The sequence below is a fragment of the Canis aureus genome, chromosome 24 (genome assembly GCF_053574225.1).
Source record: "Canis aureus isolate CA01 chromosome 24, VMU_Caureus_v.1.0, whole genome shotgun sequence".
Lineage (NCBI taxonomy): Eukaryota > Metazoa > Chordata > Mammalia > Carnivora > Canidae > Canis > Canis aureus.
Genome location: NC_135634.1, coordinates 13,675,256 through 13,693,717, shown reverse-complemented (window position 1 = coordinate 13,693,717; position 18,462 = coordinate 13,675,256). Strand labels below are relative to the sequence as shown.

General features: G+C 44.7%; 2 long non-coding RNA genes across 5 annotated transcripts in view; one reads left to right on the top strand and one right to left on the bottom strand.

The window, feature by feature from the left end:
* Positions 1-6,219: 6,219 nt before the first annotated feature.
* Positions 6,220-18,070, bottom strand: LOC144296451 (uncharacterized). Of its 3 annotated transcripts, XR_013363571.1 has the most exons (5): positions 17,082-17,277; positions 16,797-16,937; positions 13,285-13,361; positions 10,187-10,353; positions 6,220-6,501 (listed from the first exon to the last, which is right to left on the bottom strand). It is a non-coding gene; the product is annotated as an uncharacterized LOC144296451 (long non-coding RNA). The 3 variants fall into 3 exon arrangements; XR_013363570.1 differs by lacking the exons at positions 13,285-13,361; positions 17,082-17,277 and adding an exon at positions 17,844-18,070; XR_013363569.1 differs by lacking the exon at positions 13,285-13,361.
* LOC144296450 (uncharacterized) overlaps positions 17,406-18,462 on the top strand; it is a 38,106-nt gene continuing 37,049 nt past the window's right edge. For both annotated transcript variants that reach the window (XR_013363567.1, XR_013363568.1), the window contains exon 1: positions 17,406-17,556. This is a non-coding gene — a long non-coding RNA (uncharacterized LOC144296450). The remainder of the gene's footprint in view (positions 17,557-18,462) is intronic.

Genomic DNA, 18,462 nt, shown 5'->3' with positions numbered 1-18,462 from the left:
ATAGGCTCCACACACAGAGTAATTGGGCTTATGAGCAGTTCTTTGTCTACATCAATTTCTTTTTTTTTTTTAATTTTTATTTATTTATGATAGTCACACACACAGAGAGAGAAAGAGAGAGAGAGAGAGGGTGGGGGGCAGAGGGAGAAGCAGGCTCCATGCACCGTGAGCCCGATGTGGGATTTGATCCCGGGTCTCCAGGATCGCGCCCTAGGCCAAAGGCAGGCGCTAAACCGCTGCACCACCCAGGGATCCCTACATCAATTTCAAACAACAAACCAGCACATTGCTGGTCTCGGGACCCATGCTCAAGTTTCAAAGCTGAGGAAAATGAATGACAAGAGCTCTTTATTCTAAAGGAAAGTTCTAGACTTGTCCATGCAGCTAAAATACCGCTAGGTTGGGGATCCCTGGGTGGCTCAGCGGTTTAGCGCCTGCCTTCGGCCCAGGGCATGATCCTGGAAACCCGGGATCGAGTCCCACATCGGGCTCCCTGCATGGAGCCTGCTTCTCCCTCTGCCTGTGTCTCTGTCTCTGTCTCTGTCTCTGTGTGTGTGTGTGTGTCTCTCTCATGAATAAATAAATAAAATCTTCAAATAAATAAAAAATAAAATACCTAGGTCAATCCAATAAGTACAAACCTCAGGCTTGATGATTATCAAAGAGGTTGGAGTTTCCCTGAAAAGAAGTCTTTGAAAGGAATTCATGGACACAGAGCATAGTGGTGACTCTGCTCCATGACCAAGCAGAGAGGAGAAAGTGCTTCCCCCTGCTCCCCTGCCCACCCCCCATTACCTCAAACCAGGTGAGGGAGCCCCCACAAAAGACTTGCTAGAGACTGAGGTTACCCAGAAAGCATCTCACTTTGCTGCTAAGTGCTCACTGAGCTGGAGAAACAACTCTTAGGCCTGGCCCATGCTGCTACCAGAGCAGACGGCTCTTGAGAGAGTGTGACTGATGTCCCTGGAAGTTTGGGGCGCACATGCGGAGGGAGACTGTGGCCAGCTGAGAGAGAGGAGAGAAGGCACCAATGAGAGCAGGCCACCCTGGACAGCTGGTCGGGCTGGGAACGTCCTTGTGGAGGGAAATCAGGTCCAGATCATCCTGAAGGATCCTGTCCAAGGGAGGTTTTAGCCAAGAAGCTGTAAGGGTATCAGGGACAGTGACTAAAAGAATGGGCAAAATAGACCAGCCCAGAAACACAGCTCACTAAAGGGAGAGCAAGGATTTGAAAATCTTTTAAAACAGAAGGCCTTTGCCAGACAAGCAGGAACCAGAACAGCACCAGCTATGCTTACAGGCCCCTTTGTCTCTCGGCCCTGAGCCCCTGCCCCATCCCATCCCAGACAAGGTGCAAGCAGAGGGCGGGGGGAGGGGCTGCAGTTAAATGTCAGCCCAAGGTCCCCCTTCTTTCCTTAACTCCTGCTCCTCTGGGCTACAGGCTGAGCCCAGATGGAAGGGAGCAGAGGTTGCTGGTCATCCCTGCTCAGGGCTATCCATCTAGCAATCTTTCTTGATTGAGGTTCGGTGTGCCCCCTAGATCTGTGGATTCACATTTTTTCATCAATCCTGGATCTCTTTCTTCTCTCTATTCTTTCCTTCTGGAAATCTGATTAGATGTCTCACCCGTATCTCTTATCATCTCTTTGATATTTTCCACACCCTTATCTTCTAGGTAATTTCTTTGGGTAGAAGACTTCGCTGATGATTCTTTCTCCGACTCTGTCTAATCTGCTATTTGACACTTATGTTTTTATTGGAACTGGTATGGTATTTTTCTCATTTCTAGAATTGTGATTATTAAAATTCCACCTTACTATTTCTAATCATTTCTTGCTAATTGATCATCTTTGCAGTTGAATTTTTTATTTCTTTTATCACTCGTACACAGCTAGTCTATACTCTCTGACAACTCCAATGTCTACATCCTTGGCCATCTCTATCTGCTGTCTCTTACTTCTCTTAACTCCCTGACCCACAGTGCCTTACTCTCTTGTGTTGTGAGACTTGGACTGTGAGCCCACTGCTTGATCATAATCTGCGTCGATTTTGTGGGCCTACACTCGGGCATGGGTAAGCTCTCCTGCAGAGAACATGGGCTTTGTCTTTCACTGGAAGCCAGGGTGCATCACCAACTGGGGATTATTTCAGCTTCTGTTTGGGAGTACAGGCTCATTTTGGGAGCCTCTCCTTCCTGACCTTTGTCTGGCTCCATTTCCCCATGGCATTGCTGCTACCAGTGATCCCCACTGATAACCCCTACCCCCCACCTCCTCAGGCACCTGCCCCCCACTGCATAATCCCCCACCCAGCAACTTGTTACTCTGGCTCAGGCTACACTGAGAGCTTTGGAGAGCTCTCTGATCTTTTATGAGACCAGCAGTGTGTCTTCTGCTGTGTCTTTTCCAGGCTGTGGTTGTTTGGCAGGGGGACAGTTCCTTGGAGCTCCTAGGCTGTTGTCCCCATATGAATAGTCCTAGAGAAGTATTTTAAACATATGTATACATCTTAGCACAAATTCTTCATAATAAAATTATGTTATTCTCTCCTTTGCTATTGTCTGTTGCTGCTACTTCCTGTGATTTGGGGCAAGTTACTTAACTTTTTGAAGCCAGAGGTCCCTCATCTGTAAGTGGGAATGTCAATACCCACTTTGTAGAATAATGAAATGGCTAGAGTAAAGCAGTTGGCCTGATGCCTGGTACCTATTTCCTTACAGATGGAAACCCATTTCTAGTAATAGATTTGCTACTGCATTGAAGATATAAGGCTTAAAAATCTGTGAGAACTTTAAAAAAATATCCAAGTTAAAATGAATCTTGTATAACAGATTTGTGCAGTAATCAATTGTGTTTCTTAAGAAAAGTATTCACACAATCTTTAAGAAAAGATTAACCATGGGTGTGGAAGCATGACTTGCCTAAAAACAATGCAAAGTCTAGTGTGATGGAGCAGGAAGCAGGGCTGCAGGGAGGTAGGGCATGAGTCTGAAGACAGGGCTGGGCGTGAATGTCACCAAAGAGGCTCTGGGAGTGTTACCCCTGACCGCACACCCCACAGTCTCTGTCACATGTCCTGTGCTGTTCCCCCACATCTGGCCAAGCCCCCACCTTAGTGTTGCTGGCACATAGGTGCCAGCAGGGCCAGATTAGGAGCTAGGGCCCAAAGCATATCCCAGGGAGGCTTCTGTGATAAGGATGACACTGGCTATGCTTGGGGGAACCCAAGGATTGAAGGCTTGAAGAACCAGGAATGTCGAATTCAAGACAGCAAGAGTCTCCAGCCCAGCCTTCCAAAGGTCAGCAGTCTGGGGAAGAGATCCCAGAGCATCTGGTTTTCAGGCCAGTGTTCTCTGCACTGCTTATGTGTCCCATGGTGGGGTTGATCCTATGACCACCAAGATGCAGAGCTTGGCAGGCACAGGTCCTGCTGGGGCAAAGCTGTAGGAAGGTGCATACATGCTCACAGCCTCTGTGTCCAGCCCTGCATGACCTGCCTTGCTCTGGCCAGCCCTGCTTCGTTGGCCTCACAGAATGTGGGGGGTCCTATGAAATGGCGCCATGGGCTGGGAAGGGCTTTCTGTGTCTTGTAACTTGTGCTCCTGTGACACTCAGTAAAAACTAGTGCTGGGAAAATCTCAGATCACCCCAAAGGATTTCAAGCCCTTCTGTTCGACGTCAAGGTGTTTTATTCTGACCTGAGGTCCATTTAATAAATTCCTTGGGAGAAGCTAAGGATCCCCTTGAGTGTAGGGAGCATGTGGAAAACCTGGGCTGAACTGACCACCCCAGGAGGAGGACTGAGCTGTAGGTTGGTCTAGGTCCTCTTGGGTTCACTGTGATTCAGTCCCACAGTGGAATTTACATCTTCCCATAACTGGGCACAAGTCACCATCAGGGAGTTACACACGTGACTTGGGGAGATGACAGGACTTGGAGACTCCAGGGCTGATGAATTCTCTCTGTTGCCCAAGCACGTCCACACCAAATGTGAATGACCCTGGCTCCGGAATTAAGGCCTGAGTATTGACAACAAAAGGGAGACCAAAGCCATAATATGGATTTTAAATATTGCCAGTGGATTTTTTTTTCATCAGAAAGAGAATGTGTGAGCCTATTTGGAAATACAGTTTTCTGCATTATGACAGATGCGTGTGAGCCTCTAGCTCTTCCGGTAAGGGGTCAGCCCTCTGGCTTTAACAAACTCCTATATGCAGAGGCCAGAGAAGTAGAAATCTTGGGAATTAAAAATGCAAGAGTCAGCCACTTAAAAGTGTTTCTCTAAACAGCTGGATTTTAGCTGATTTTTGTGTATATTAATATGGTTCTGTTTTTCATTTACTGTTGGTTGCATGAAACATTAAGGCTTCTTTTTCTTATGAGGCCTCTACACTAATTTTCTGAGGATAATTCTAAAAGGCTTGTTCCCAAATATTTAGGGAAAAATGCCTACCACGGTGCTATTTTGTAGAAAACAACATTCCTTAGGTACATACTGTGGCATGTTCAATTCGATTCAGTGAGGAGCTATTACAGCAAGTTGGACAGGAAGGATAGTATGAGAGGCTCCCTGTCCTCTGGAAGCTCATTACTTGGTGGAGGAGCTAAATATAAAGCGAATAACAAACAATGATCACAATTCAGACAAGTGCTATGAAGGAAGGGATTTTCCTTTTTTTTAAGATGGGAAATTCTATTAGACTAGAAGCTTGATAACCCCATGGCCTTATGCCTTGTGTGCCACAGAACCACCCACTCTCCTGGTGAAGTATGATGGTCCCAGTGGTAGGATGGACTGGTGAGTGGGGGTGAGATAGAAGGCTGTTGTTGAGAAGCTCTGTCCTGGAGTTCAGGATAACAAAGTCATCTCTACACTGAGGCAGGTGTGACTGGTCTCCAATGTGTGTTACGGTGGGTGTTCCCTGCACTTCTCTGGGCTTCTGTATTGTCCATTTGCTCTCACAGTTTGTGCTGGCTCCTGAGCTACTTTGGGTTGCGAGGACCAAGAAAATCCTTGGGTTGTCTCAAGTGATATGTTTCATTGTTAAGATACCAGAGAGGTTAAAAGGGAATATCAAGGCTGTGCAGTGGCCTGGAGTTGGCAGGTGCCACTCCCAGCACCCGGCAGGAGATTAGTGGCTACTCACAGCTCCAGGGTATACGGGCACCCCAGTTGTTGGCCTCAGGGAATAGGCACACACTGCTCCCGATCTAGGCCCCATCTCCAGGGTAACTCAGCCACATTGACACTACCACTAGCCAGTTCCACTCTTCCATACGGCTCGGACCTACTACCACATTTCTGTGCTCTGTCCCTACATTTTCCCTCTCAGCTCTTCTGCATCTTTTAAGATCCTACCTTATAAGATTCTAACTTTCTGGGATCCTCTGCCCAGCTGGGTTAGCCCTCATCCTATATACAGAGTTGGTCTTGAATAGAGCTTTTGGGCATCAGGCTCAACCCTGAGCAACTGTCCAGTTCTCTGGGTCAAGTGCCCAGGGCCCCTGCTACCACCTGCAGTATCTTTCTGCGAAATGGAAAAAGACTCCCCATCTAGGAAGATAATTATAGAAAGGACTGTCTCTGACTGGATGAATTCAAAAAAGGGGCTCTTTCCATAGGTTCTTGCACCCACAGCCAGTATATGACTTTTTGCGCTGAGTGTGGCCTGGGTTTCAGTGCCCATTGCCCTATTGGCCAAATGTCCTGACCAAGGCACACCCGCAAGGTCACATGCAGTAGCCCTCGGGTACACAGCCTTGGCCCAATTGGTCTGACTCACCTGAGCAGTGATCAGGTGGTACAAACCTTCCCGCTGGGTAAGGAGCCATTCAGAAGAGAGCTGTGGGCACAGCAGGCGCCTGAGTCTTTCCAACCTGGGCTGTGCATGCTGTGACCATGGGAACTGCCCGACCTTCAGGGTATCCTCCTCAAGGGAAGGGAGATGGGCTATGGATGGAGCCAGGGAATACCAGACACAGCATGACTCACTAAGAAATTAATTAGCACCTTGTCTTTTTTTTTTTTTTTTTGCTGCAGTGGGAATGCAATTTCCATTCACCAGTAATAGAAAAAGGTATTCTCTCCTCTTCCTTTGGGCTTGTGGGTTTCAGAATTGTGGGCTCCCCTGCTCTAGGGGAAGTTGACCACTTTTTTTCTGATTCCAGCAAAGTGGAGATAGGTGCCCCCTCAAATCATCTCCATCCCCAAATGGCACAACTCTTTATTTGCAACATCTAGGGGAATGAGGATTGCATAGCCAAGAAGAATAGGGGCTGCGAGGGAACAAGATGAAGGTGTTTAGAAGAGGAGACAGGTTTAGACAGTCCAGGGGAGGTAGAGCCCTGCGCCGTGCTTCCAGGGAGGATGGAGGCTTCAGAGATGCCTGGGAACCCAGACTTGGCACCTTCATCCTGAGAGCCATGGCGAAGGTTCTTCTGCAGGCCAAGCTGGGGTGGAGGGAGCTGATCCCATCAGCAGAGTTGTCCAATCCCAGATGGTCTGTGCATGATAAGACAAAAAGCATAGGCCACAATGAACTGCGGAGCACCAGCTCTGCTATAGAAAAGAGACTGCATGCAGATTCGCAGGTAGGTTCTTTGGATATATTTTAAACGCATAGAGAATGCCTTCCTCTGGCAGCAATTGTAAACTTTTATAGCAACCGAAAAGCTGGAATCCAAAAGAGCTATAATCTATAAGCTATCTGTGTATGTGTGTGTGTGTGTGTGTGTGTGTGTGTGTGGTCAAATAGGTTCAAACAAATGTTTCCAACTGTCAGTGCCTCTTATTATGGTTTTGCCTTTTAGACAAGGACAGATGGCTGGCATTTTGGGTCATGCAGATCCAAATTCATTTTAGAATCAAGTGATAGACACAGCTAAGCCTTCTCTAGATGGAAAGAGACTGCAAGCCATGAAAAAATTCTGACGCCCTCACCCAATTTTTGTGTGTGTGAGCACTAGAGTGACCCCAGGGATGGAGACGGGTACCATGACATCACATGGGGACTCATGACAATCAAAGAAAATCTGACTCCATGTTATCACTCACTCGCAATGGTGAGTGGTCACTTGGAGCCAAATATAGTTTGTTTTTTTAAAAAAGAAATGGAGCATTTCCTGCCCCTTGGGAGTCACAGGACAATTCATACCAGCTACATGGCCTTCTCTGCCACCCACTCCTAGGTTCACACAGCATTGTGTCTTGCCTGAATCACTTCTCATAGCTCCCTTGCCAAGCCTGACACTCATGCAGTGGCCTCCAGTACATACTCCTTTAAGTGACCAGAGGGAACTTTTCAAGGTCAAATGTGATCATCTCACCAGCCCTGTGCTCCAATCTATTATCCTTTCCCATGGCTTCCCATGGCTCTGGACATGAAGACCCAAATGCATAATGGGGCTTACAGGATCCTGTATACCTGCTTCATTTTGCTTCACAGCCCACCCCATTTTCGGAGCTCCATCCGTCACTCTCCTCTCTTGAAGACACCACAGTCCCTCCCATCTTGAGCCATTTGCACACACCATCCCTCTCTATGAATGTCTTCCCCACCCATCTAATGCACATTCCTCCTTCAGGCCTCTGGTCCAGCCCCACTTCCCTAGGCAACCTTCTCTGAACCTCCTGGACTGGGTCAGATCCTGTATTTACCACACTCCTGTGAGATGTACCTCTGCTTCATGCATGTGTCACAGCCATAAATATACATTGATGATATGGTTCCATTAATATTCTTCCCTACAGACTCTAAATGCCACATAGGCAGGAACCTCCGTGAACTTTCAGGCCTCTATTTTTTTGCTCACTGCCACATCTTCAATGCCTTGTGCTGTGGCTGGAGTAAGTAGGTCTTCTATACTTTGTTAAATGAATGAATGAATGAATGAATGAATGGACATAGAACCATCAGGCATTTATCAACAGATGGCCCATTTGGCTTTGCCAAGAAACCTTTGGATCCTATCGTCTGAAAACAAAAAACGCTCTATGATCTCTAAGGACCTGTTCCATAAAATTCTATGGCAATGAGGGAAGATTTCTAGGCAAATGACCAATGAAAGGGAACACAAAAGAAATAGGCTCTCAGCAAGGAAGGGAACAGAAAACATGGCTAAACGGGATTCTTTTCTCTCCGCACTGTTTGTAGTGATTTCTGTCTTATCCACTGAGGTTGAAGAGTATGTCTTATTTATCTTTATATTCCTGGTGTTCAACATCTCACATGCAGCAAGTAGTAGGTACTCAATAAATGTTTGTTGAATGGAAAGAGCAATTCATCACTTAGAAAGATATGAACACAGTGACATTATTCTCCATTATTAAATCAGACTTTACATTAATAATTGATTGTGGTCATTGAATTCTTTTATTGTGATTTCATTAACTATTCGGCAATCCATGGGCTCATATTAACCTCCCGGCCTCTTTCATGTAATTGAATGTAATGGCTTGAAAGGGTTTGTGATAACAAGGTTAGGAAGGCTCCATGCCCTGAATTTGATTGTCTATTTTTCTGGCAGGCAGCATGGGTGGGTTTGTACATCCCCAGGCTATCGACTCTTGATTCCCCTGCACTGCCTGGCTGCTCAGCTACTTCCTGCTGCCTTTGCTGCCCCCCAGCTCAGCTCCTGTCCTGATGGAAGTCACTGATTGCAGCAACCACTTCTGGATGGAAACACAGAGAAGCTTTGGAAGCTACCAGAGTAAAAATATATTGATTTAACCTGAAGGCTTTCCTCAACTCAGTTCAATCCATTCTGTTCAGAAATATCTGTCACTATTTTTTGGATGGATTCTTTAAGAGTTTTAGTAGGGTTTATTAAACGAGTTTGTTACCCAGAGATCCAGAGCAAGAGGTCCGAATTTACAAATATTTGGATGGGCATAGGCAGTAGTTAGGGTCCTTCTGTTAACTTCTGGTTCCCTAAATGAGCCCTCTCTCCAGGCCTTTGCTCATGCTGTTCCTTCCTTCTGGGACACCCAGTCTCTTGCTTTTCCTGCCTGGATAAGCCCAGCTCATCCTTGGGTTCTCAGCTTAGACTGTACTTCCTTCCAGAAGCCTTCTTGGACACTCTAAGTCTGAGCAAAGTTCCCAGCACCTGTGGGTTCCCCTAAAAGAGTTTTTAATACACCACATTTACTTATTTCTATGCCCCATTCCACCTAAAGCTGAGTGAAGGCAGGGACCGTATTTTAATTACTACCAATTTCCCACTACCTGAAATAATGCCTGGCACACAGGAGAGAGTTAATAGATTTTTGTTGACTACCAGATGAACAGGATCACTGACCCTGAGAATAAGCTCCTTGAAATACAGAGAATGATAGAGCCTGGCTTTTTCCTTAGGGCCAAAGGTCTAGGACTAGCCTGTATATACAAGTAGTTAGCCCTACATGTATATACAAGTGGTTCAGTTTATTATTTCATTAGAAACCTCCTTTATAACAATTTTTAGAATTTTGCCATATACCTTTTTTTAGAAGAAGATTTACTTATTTATTTGAGAGAGAGAGAGCAGGAATGGGAGGGCAAAGGGACAGGGAGAGAGAATCTCCAGCAGATTCTGTGCTGAGTGTGGGAGCCCAACATGGGACTTGATTTCATGACCCTGAAATCATGACTGAGCTGAAATCAAGAGGTGACCACCCAACCTAGTGCACCACCGAGGTGCCCCAAAATTTTGCTATATACCTTGATGACTATGTAAATGCTTATTCCTATTAATCATAATAAAAACAACAAAATAAATGATGAAAACACAGAAACCATTTAGCTATAAAATGTCATATCAATTTTGATTAATGTAATCGCATATTATGATAGCATTTCTTACTAGTCATAACCAGATTTTTCCAAGAAGAGTAATTTATGCAGATGCTGTTTAATTTAAATCTATTTCTGGAGATAACTTATATAAAAATTTGTATATTTTTTAAAAACATACTCCATCCACATCGAATGTTTCAGGACAACTTAGTAGTAGTAGCAGATTTCGTGGTGGTAGTACTACTAGTACTCTAGTATTACTAGATCTGCTAGGAGTCTACAGCATCATTGGCTCATCACAGGAGGGTAATACTTTACAATTCAAATAATTTGCTTGGAGGGTAGATAAGATCATTTTCATAATTGTAAAAGGAAAGAAATTTCTGTTCTTCACATAGTCTGTTGGGTACTCACCTTCCAGAAGGATGCTTCTCCTCATGAATTCTGTGGACAGCATGGGCATGTGAACAGGTGGAGGAAAGTAGCTCCTGGAGAAAGCCTTGCTTGGGACCCTGGTCTTGCACTAGCATCCTTCTGCTTTTCAGGACACGGGATACAGTGTTTCTAACAATGTCCTCGCCCTTTTAATGTCAAGGGATAGTGACAGTATGCATTTGGTTTTTTTCACAAAAAATTCTGTATTTTGTGTCATTTGTAAAAACTTTTGAAAATCAGGATGTGCATTGTTCACAATCACACAAACAAGAGGTAGGCACCCTAGGGAGCAAACACACTGCCTCCTGGGGTCCAGAGGACTGGCTTATCCCTAGGATTTCCTCTAGCAATTCTACCCATTTTATCTCTGAGGAACGTTGGAGGTTTTCACTGTAACAAGTAGAGCTTCCAGGGAAACAAATTCAAAACTTGCTCTTCCAGTCTAGAGAATGTTGTTTTGGCCCTATTGCCTCTAAGAAAAACTGACTTGTGAAAATCTAAATAAAAGAATGCAGTTTGTACTACCAGAAATGAGCCTTTGCTTCTTCTGAAATTGTCCTGAATTTCAGGTGCATTACTGTGTCGGGGCTGCAGGTAATGAGCCTCATCATTCCCCAGGGGACAGGTACTGAGCACAGGCCTCCATGTGCAAGGACAGGGCCAGCCACCAGGTTGTCAAGATATGGAAACCCCACCTGTGCTCTCTAGGGTGAGACATGCTCATATATACTGCAGAGAACCACAGAAGGATTTGAAAATGTGAAGCTCAAATAAAGGAAGGAAGTTCCTATCACAGGAAGCCAGGATAAGGGGTCATGGGGCCGGCCGTCAGTGCCTCAGCTCCATCACTGGGTGCCTTTCTTGATGCCAAACTCCTGCCTACCCTCAGATGTTAGCAAAAATGCCATTCCTCAGACACCCTTCCCGATGACAGCCCCGGACCTAAACCAGGTCCTCTTACTAGTCCCTCCTAGCGTCTACCTATCCCAGAGTTGTAGTAAATTGAGGGAACTCCAGGCAGTGTGAGTGTTCCTGGGATCGACCTTTCTGGAACATATCTTGCATCTTTTCATTCATTCTACTATTGTTTGCAATGCTCTTATTTTCTCCCAGAGAGTTCACTGACCTGGGGTGCTTTACACCACCCTCTCCAACCCCGGCTAATGCTGCCTTGTCCTTTGAGTTGAGACCAACCTTTAGGCATCCCCATCTGTCTGTATCCCTGTCACCCCACTTAATAAAATGAAGCACAGCTATAGTCTTCTACGTATGTCTCTCCACCCTACCTCCTCATGTGAACTCCAGTATGGTAACCCAAGACGGACCACAGGGTAGGTGTTCTGCTATTATTCTTGGATGAAGGACATCACTTAGTTTAAGTCCTTTTGGATCAAATGAGAGCATGAAATGCAAGGATGGGTAGTTTCTTGACCACAGTCATGGCTAGTTTGTTGCAAAATTGAAACTACAGAGTTATTCCCGTACCTTTTCCACTGTGTCTGTTGGTTTAATTTCAGCATATTTTAGTGTAACAATATTCAAAGAGAGGCTTTACACATTATAGAAATATAATATAAATATAAAGCAGATTCTAATGGGTATCCAAGCAAAGATTCATGATATGGATGTTTCTGAGCCCCAAAACTAGCCCTACCAATTTGAGAACAGAATGTTATTCAGGATTAGTAACTTGAGTATGAATACAAGAATGCAGAATGACTTCTTGGTCAAATTGTGAAGTTAGGTTGTGAGTGTTCATTGAGTTCTTCATTTCTTCACTAGCTTTAGATTCACTGAATGCCTATTATATGCCAAGCACACTTTAGGCGCACGCAGTCCAGGTAGAGATAGGGACAGATAATTTAAGCATGTGTGTAAGTGCTATGAGCAATATGAGGTGCCCTGGGCGTCCAGAAGGGGCACTTGGCACTTGGTCACTATTTTTGAATAAGTAAAATCAGTTGGAGAATCAGTTGGAGACCAGGATGCGCTTAGTGGGCAAGTGGGTGGTTATAAGGCTAGGCAGGTAAGTGGAGACTAGAGCAGGAAAGGCCTTATGGCACTGAAACTCTTTGTAGCTCAGGCTGAGCTCTGGTGACTTGCGGAAGCTCTGTCACTCTCCGCTGCTCCTAAAGGTTTTATGCGGGAGGATAATCGCTCATTCTGTGTGTGTGTGTGTGTGTGTGTGTGTGTACATGTGCACGTGTGCATATGCACACAGGGAAGGGTGGGGATGGGGAGCGGGAGGCAAAAACACCAATACTGTCCTAGCACTGTTTTACTATTCCTGATAATTAAATGTTCCCAAGCGAAGGCTCACGAAATCATGTCACACTGCAGAAGAACAATTAAACGGCCAAATGGCTCTTAGATGCACATCCTTCATTAGGCAGCACCTGTCATGTTTGAACATAAATCAGAGGGATTGAAATGGGTCCTTGCGTAAGATTGTTGTTGCATAATTTTCATACTTTTAAAACACGTTTGTGGACATCCCAAACATTTGCCCCTGGCTATAGATAACTTCATTTCTTTAAAAATGTACACATGCTTAGAAACTATTATAAGTGGAAGCTTATGACAGAAGTCACACTAAACCCTGGTCTTAGTAAGGCCGACAAGGCCATGCCATTCCCACAATGGACTCTATCTGCTCTTGCCAATGTCCTGCTTCAAGGGAGAAAGTGTGTTCTAAGCTGGTCTTGAGTTTTATACTGTGCCTTTCATGCCTACTGTATTTTTGTTAGTTTTTATTTTCCCGTATCCAGGATGCGTGATAGAATTTCTTTTAAAATTCTAAAAAGTTTAATTTTTAAATTGGAACAAAATTTTCAGACATTGATTTCATAGTGTTCTGACAAAGGTTACCTATATTCTCACATCCCTGTGATTATATCTTCAGAGAGATTTTTCTTTAAGCTTTGAATGTGAATGTTCTGGGTTTACCTTTCCCTTTCATAGCCAAGCAAAATAACTTGCTACCCCCTCCGCCCCCAACTACAGAGAGCTCAATGCTTGTCCCCATGCTCTGCAGCTTTCCTGGGCATGAGGCATTTACATCTCAGCTGTCATCTTACCTTTGATCCCACTGCAGAGCTGGTTTGCTCCATTTTTTCCTTCATTTTGCCCTAAAGTATGAAAGTAGCTTGTACTCCTGCATTTAACAAAGTACCATTAACATATGGTTAGTTGACGTGACAAATTTTTGTTACAGGTTTGGAGATAATGGAGAATTATAATAAATAAATGAGTTGAACAATCAAATGAAACAAGAAGAAAATAACCCCAACCAGGACACATCTTAAAAGTCAGCCATCCTGCTTATTTGGCACTAGCTATTCCACCCACAAGGGTAGTGTCTTGTGGCGCTTAATCTGACAGTTTTGCTCCTTTAGATGACTTTCCTCCCTGTCCTCTGAAAGGATCAGAGCCCCACCCACTTCAATGTTAGGGGACAATTGAATATCCCTGCTAAGGATTCTACACCCAATTCCAATGTGTATGGGTCCCCCGCCCCTCCTCAAGCAATTCTCTGGCACCAGCTGGGTGTTCTAGAAGTCAACTCAATTCAGACACTATCTATCTGGAGACAACATCAGAGCCCACAGGTTTATGGCTCAGTCCCACAAGCCTGTCATCCACTTCAGATGCCAGTTTGACGCCCATAAATCAGGGATTCCCACTACGTCCTCTTTGGCTCATAGGACTCAGGAAACAAATTTACTCACTAGATTATTGGTTTATTACAAAGGATATTAAAGGATACCAATCAACAGACTGCTGTAGAGATCTATAGGGTAAGGTATGTGGGAAGGGGCTTGGAGCTTCCATGCCCTTCCTGAGTAAACAACTTCCCAAATCTCCATATGTTCACCAACCCCAAAGCTCTCCAAACCCTATCCTTTTGGGGTTTTATGGAGGCTTCATTACATAGACACGATTGATGAAATCATTGGCCATTGATTCAAACTCCAGCACCTTTCCCTCCCTCAGAGGTCAGGGGTGGAACTGAAATTTCCAGCTCTTTAAACAGAGGGTTGATTTTCCTGGCAACCACTCCCCATCATTAAGGGCTGTCCCAAAGTAACTTCATTAGCATAACAAAGACATCCTTGTCACTCTCATCATTTAAGAAATTCTGAGGGTTTTAGGAGCTCTATGCCAGAAGCAGAGACTGGGAGAAAGACTAAACATATATTTCTTATTATAAATCACAGTATCATACCTGCTGATAGCAGCGGGGGGTGTGGGGGGTGCGCAGGAAGCAGATGGAGAATAAGAGGGTTTGACCCAAGACAGTTTAGTGAAGGGTCTATTGACACCAGCAAAGGGAAGTAACAAGAGATGGTGAGGTCCCCAGGGATGAGCCATGGTGGGAAGATGTTATCACTCCTGGACTTGACCAATCTTGTGAGAACCCGGTGAGGGTTGGAGCCACAGAAAATGGAGCTCCATGTGGAGCTGGGGCAGCAGAAAAATGCAGCCAACACTGGACCCTTGGGTAAGTAGGGATTGGGAGAGGGAGTGGTGTGGGATGTGACAAGTACATATCTCCTCTTTTCTCCTCTTTTCTCTTGCAGGTGCCTCCCATTGACTGAAATCAACTGAAAGCCCTGGGGCCAGGGAACCTGTGTGGTGCCCTCCTGGAGGTCAGCCTCCACGGGCACAGAACAGTGCAGCAAGAGGAAGACTAATCACAACCAGCTCATTCTTTACACGGGAAGTTTTATCTCCCTCATTGTTTGAACTTCTCCCCCTCAGACTTGACCTATATTTGTGGTCTTTGAGCAGTCAAAAATCTTACTAAGTATTTTTTTCCCTCAAACTAAAGAGCAGTTCTCTCCCCAAGAGAAATTCTGTCATTCATCTAGAACAAGTGTCTCAAGACTCTACCAACATTAACAGCAGTGGCTCCTTAAGGTTTGGAGCATCACCTCTTTACTGAATCTTTTCTCTATGTATTTTTTAATGGTCTTATTGAACACCTGCCCCCCACCTGCCCCCCAAACGCCACCACACACACACACCCTGAGCAGCAGATGGCCAGGCTGTCTTAGCTCTTAACACACAACTGGTGGTGTTCCCTAGCTCACTAGTGAGTATCTCTCACTGACTTTCTTTTATTAATATAGTGAGGAAGGGGAAGGTGTGATACTGATAATCATGTTTGACAAATGATTAGATGTTAGGTTGTGAATATTAGCTGCATTGCTTCTTGAGGAGGCTTCTCTTTCCGTATCTCCATCCCTCTGGGACAGGAAAACAAGGGAATCCATAAAGGACTGTTTTTTTTTTGTTTTTTTTTTTTTTTTTGCTCCTTTTCCTGCTTCTATTCTCACTAGGACCTATGCCCCTACCTTTACACACCCTACAGAACAGATCATGTATGTCCTCCTTGTAAAGATCAAGGAGTTGATTTCTTTGGCGTCTTCCAGTGCAATAGATAAGATCTAAGGAGAGGACAGTCAGGGTCAACAAGAATGTTTTTCAAAACCACAGATTTACCATGACCTCTGGCTCTAGGGCATTAATAACTATGGAGGACACCTAAATATTCCTCTTTGCTCCCACATGCCTGAGAAGACACATGCACCAGACCACAATCCTTAGTAAAACCCCCAGACCCAAGCAAAGACCAGACTCTCTCTCCTTTCCTTTCTGAGCCTCCCAGATGCTCTCAGTATCTGCTCTGTCTCTATATCTTCAATAAACTCTACTCTCACTTCTTGGCTTGTTTGATTTCCATTTTGTATGAAGCTAAGGACCCTCTTGGCTGATCCTGTGGGACCCCGCTCTGGGTCCTTGGACCCAGCTAGCCTGCGTCACCTCTGGAATCTGAACAACTCCTGCTGCAAGCCCACACATGACCCCACTACCCAGCCCCTTGCTCTAAGAAAGGTTGGTGGATATTCAAAGAGATGTGAAGGGTGGCTGACACTAATTACGGACCTCCTTAATCCCAGCAGAAGAATTAAAATAAGATTTCAAACAAACACTGGTGACAAAGGCAATTATCTCTCTCTCTCTCTCTCTTTCTGGTTAGGAATAAGTACTTCCTGATTTATCTCTTCTAATGATAATTTGGGCCTGAAGGATATACTGCAGTTGTTGGCAGCTCTGGTAATGATATGGTCTGAAGCTTTTTAAGTGTCATTATTCAATTCCTATGAATAAAATAGTTAAGGTCAATTATTCAAGATAAATAGGGAAAAAAAAACATTATCAGAATAGAGGCGTGGCTAATGAAAATGGCTCCTATCACAGAAGGATTTCCTCTTTCCTCCCTTCCCCTCTTAGAGCCATAGGGTTTGGCCAAGGGAGATGGGCAAGGGGGAGATCCAAGGCCTTGGTGGAGGGGAGGGGAGGGAAGCACCCTTTCCTGGGGGGAGGCCAGAATGGCCTTTCTTCTGACAGCAGGATGCCTGCCCCAGGCTGCTTAATCTCCTTTGCCCCTTCTATTGGCCTGGGAGTGGGTGTGTGTTGGAAGTAGGGTGGAAGCTGGTTCTCAGGGAAAATAATGTTGCAACTGAGAAGCAGTTGTCCTAGGATCAATGAATTCCAAGGAAGAAAACCTGTGTCAGAGACTTACCCTTGTCACCACACTGCTGAGGGCTTCCAGTTCCTGTCACTGTGACAAGTCAATGCTCTAGGTTAGTTTCCTTACTGTATCAAGACAGCTGTGTAACATGTTCTAGGCAGAATGAGCAGATACAGGCTTGGTGCCTGCATTCTAAGACAGAAGATAATGGAGAAAAGGTAGTAAGAATATGCCATATATATATATATATATATATATATATATATATATATATATGTATATACACATATGTATATATACATATATATATATGTATATAGCTATCTCTCCTCTCACCATCAGGGGCCTCATCTATAGGTAAAGATATGGCTTGATGGTAAGGGATCTCACCAGGGATGGTGAGAAAAATGCTATTACTTTCTAAAAGGGACAGGTCCTCTTTTACTAGAGGACTATTGCTGTGGGTTTTCTCCTATAAGACTCGTGTGAGCTGCTATATTCAAATGACATTTTGCCCTTTATTTATCCTATCTGGATCTAGTTTCCTCATCTGTAAAATGAGGATGTTAACAGTACCTACTTCACAGAGTTATTGTGATGTTTGAATGACTTAACAGTACTATCACTATTTGAGTTGATCAGAATAGCTGGGCTGCTTAATACTTTTACTTAACATGTAAGAATTTACTTCTCACTCACTCAAAGTCTGCTAGGGGTCCAATGACTCCCCAAGATAGCCCTTTTCCATGGAGTGACTCAGGGTTCCAGACAATTTCCATCTTGTGGCTTCATCACCTCATGATAGAGAAAGGTGAGTGAATGTCGTCAAAGAAGGAAGACATCCTAGGCAGCATTTGTCCCTGGGATCCCTGCCCCCTTTTCCATGCATCTGTGAGAACTGGAAATGTAACCTACATGGCCTTGGTAGGCCAAGGGCTTGGGCTTGACATGATTGAACACTAAGACCTAGTAGACAGATGTCCACGGCTCTTGCACAGAAAAGATTGTGATGTATAGATTCTGGACAGTGGGAACCTTGTTTTCAGTTCCAGGTCTAAGCAGAGGAAGAATGAGTTTCATCCCCTTCCTAGGCCCTACCTTCCCCTCGAACCCTCTGTCACCATAAGCAGAAAGCACCAATCTGGAAGGACAGCAGCAGCCATAGCAGCCCTCAGAGGAGAAACTTCTGGTCATGGCCAGAGGAGCACAGGTGCAGACATAGGGTACTTGCATGAGAGAGACCCAGGCACAAAAGCTAGGTCATCTCCAGCCTTTGGAAGCTTGCATCCAGGCCTGGAACCAAAATCTTCCTTAAAAATCAACTAGGAAAGGGATGCCTGAGTGGCACAGTAGGTTAAGCATCTAACTCTTGGTCTCAGCTCAGGATTGTGATCTCAGAGTTGTGAACTCAGGGTCGTGAGATCAAGCCCTGCACTCAGTGTAGAGTCTGCTTCAGACTCTCTCTCCTTCTCCCTCTGCCCCTCCCCTCCAATGCTCTCTCTCTCTCTCAAATAAATAAATAAATAAATAAATAAATCTTTAAAAAAACAAACAAAAAAGAAAGTCTTTAGGAAAGACACAGTATTTCCAAATTTTATGGTAAGCAAGCATATAAACAACTACTAAGGTCTAGTAATTAGGATGCAGAACCCAGAAGCATGCAACTTGGCATTAGAGCACCTAGAGACACAAAATCAGGAGTCCAGACTAGATTACA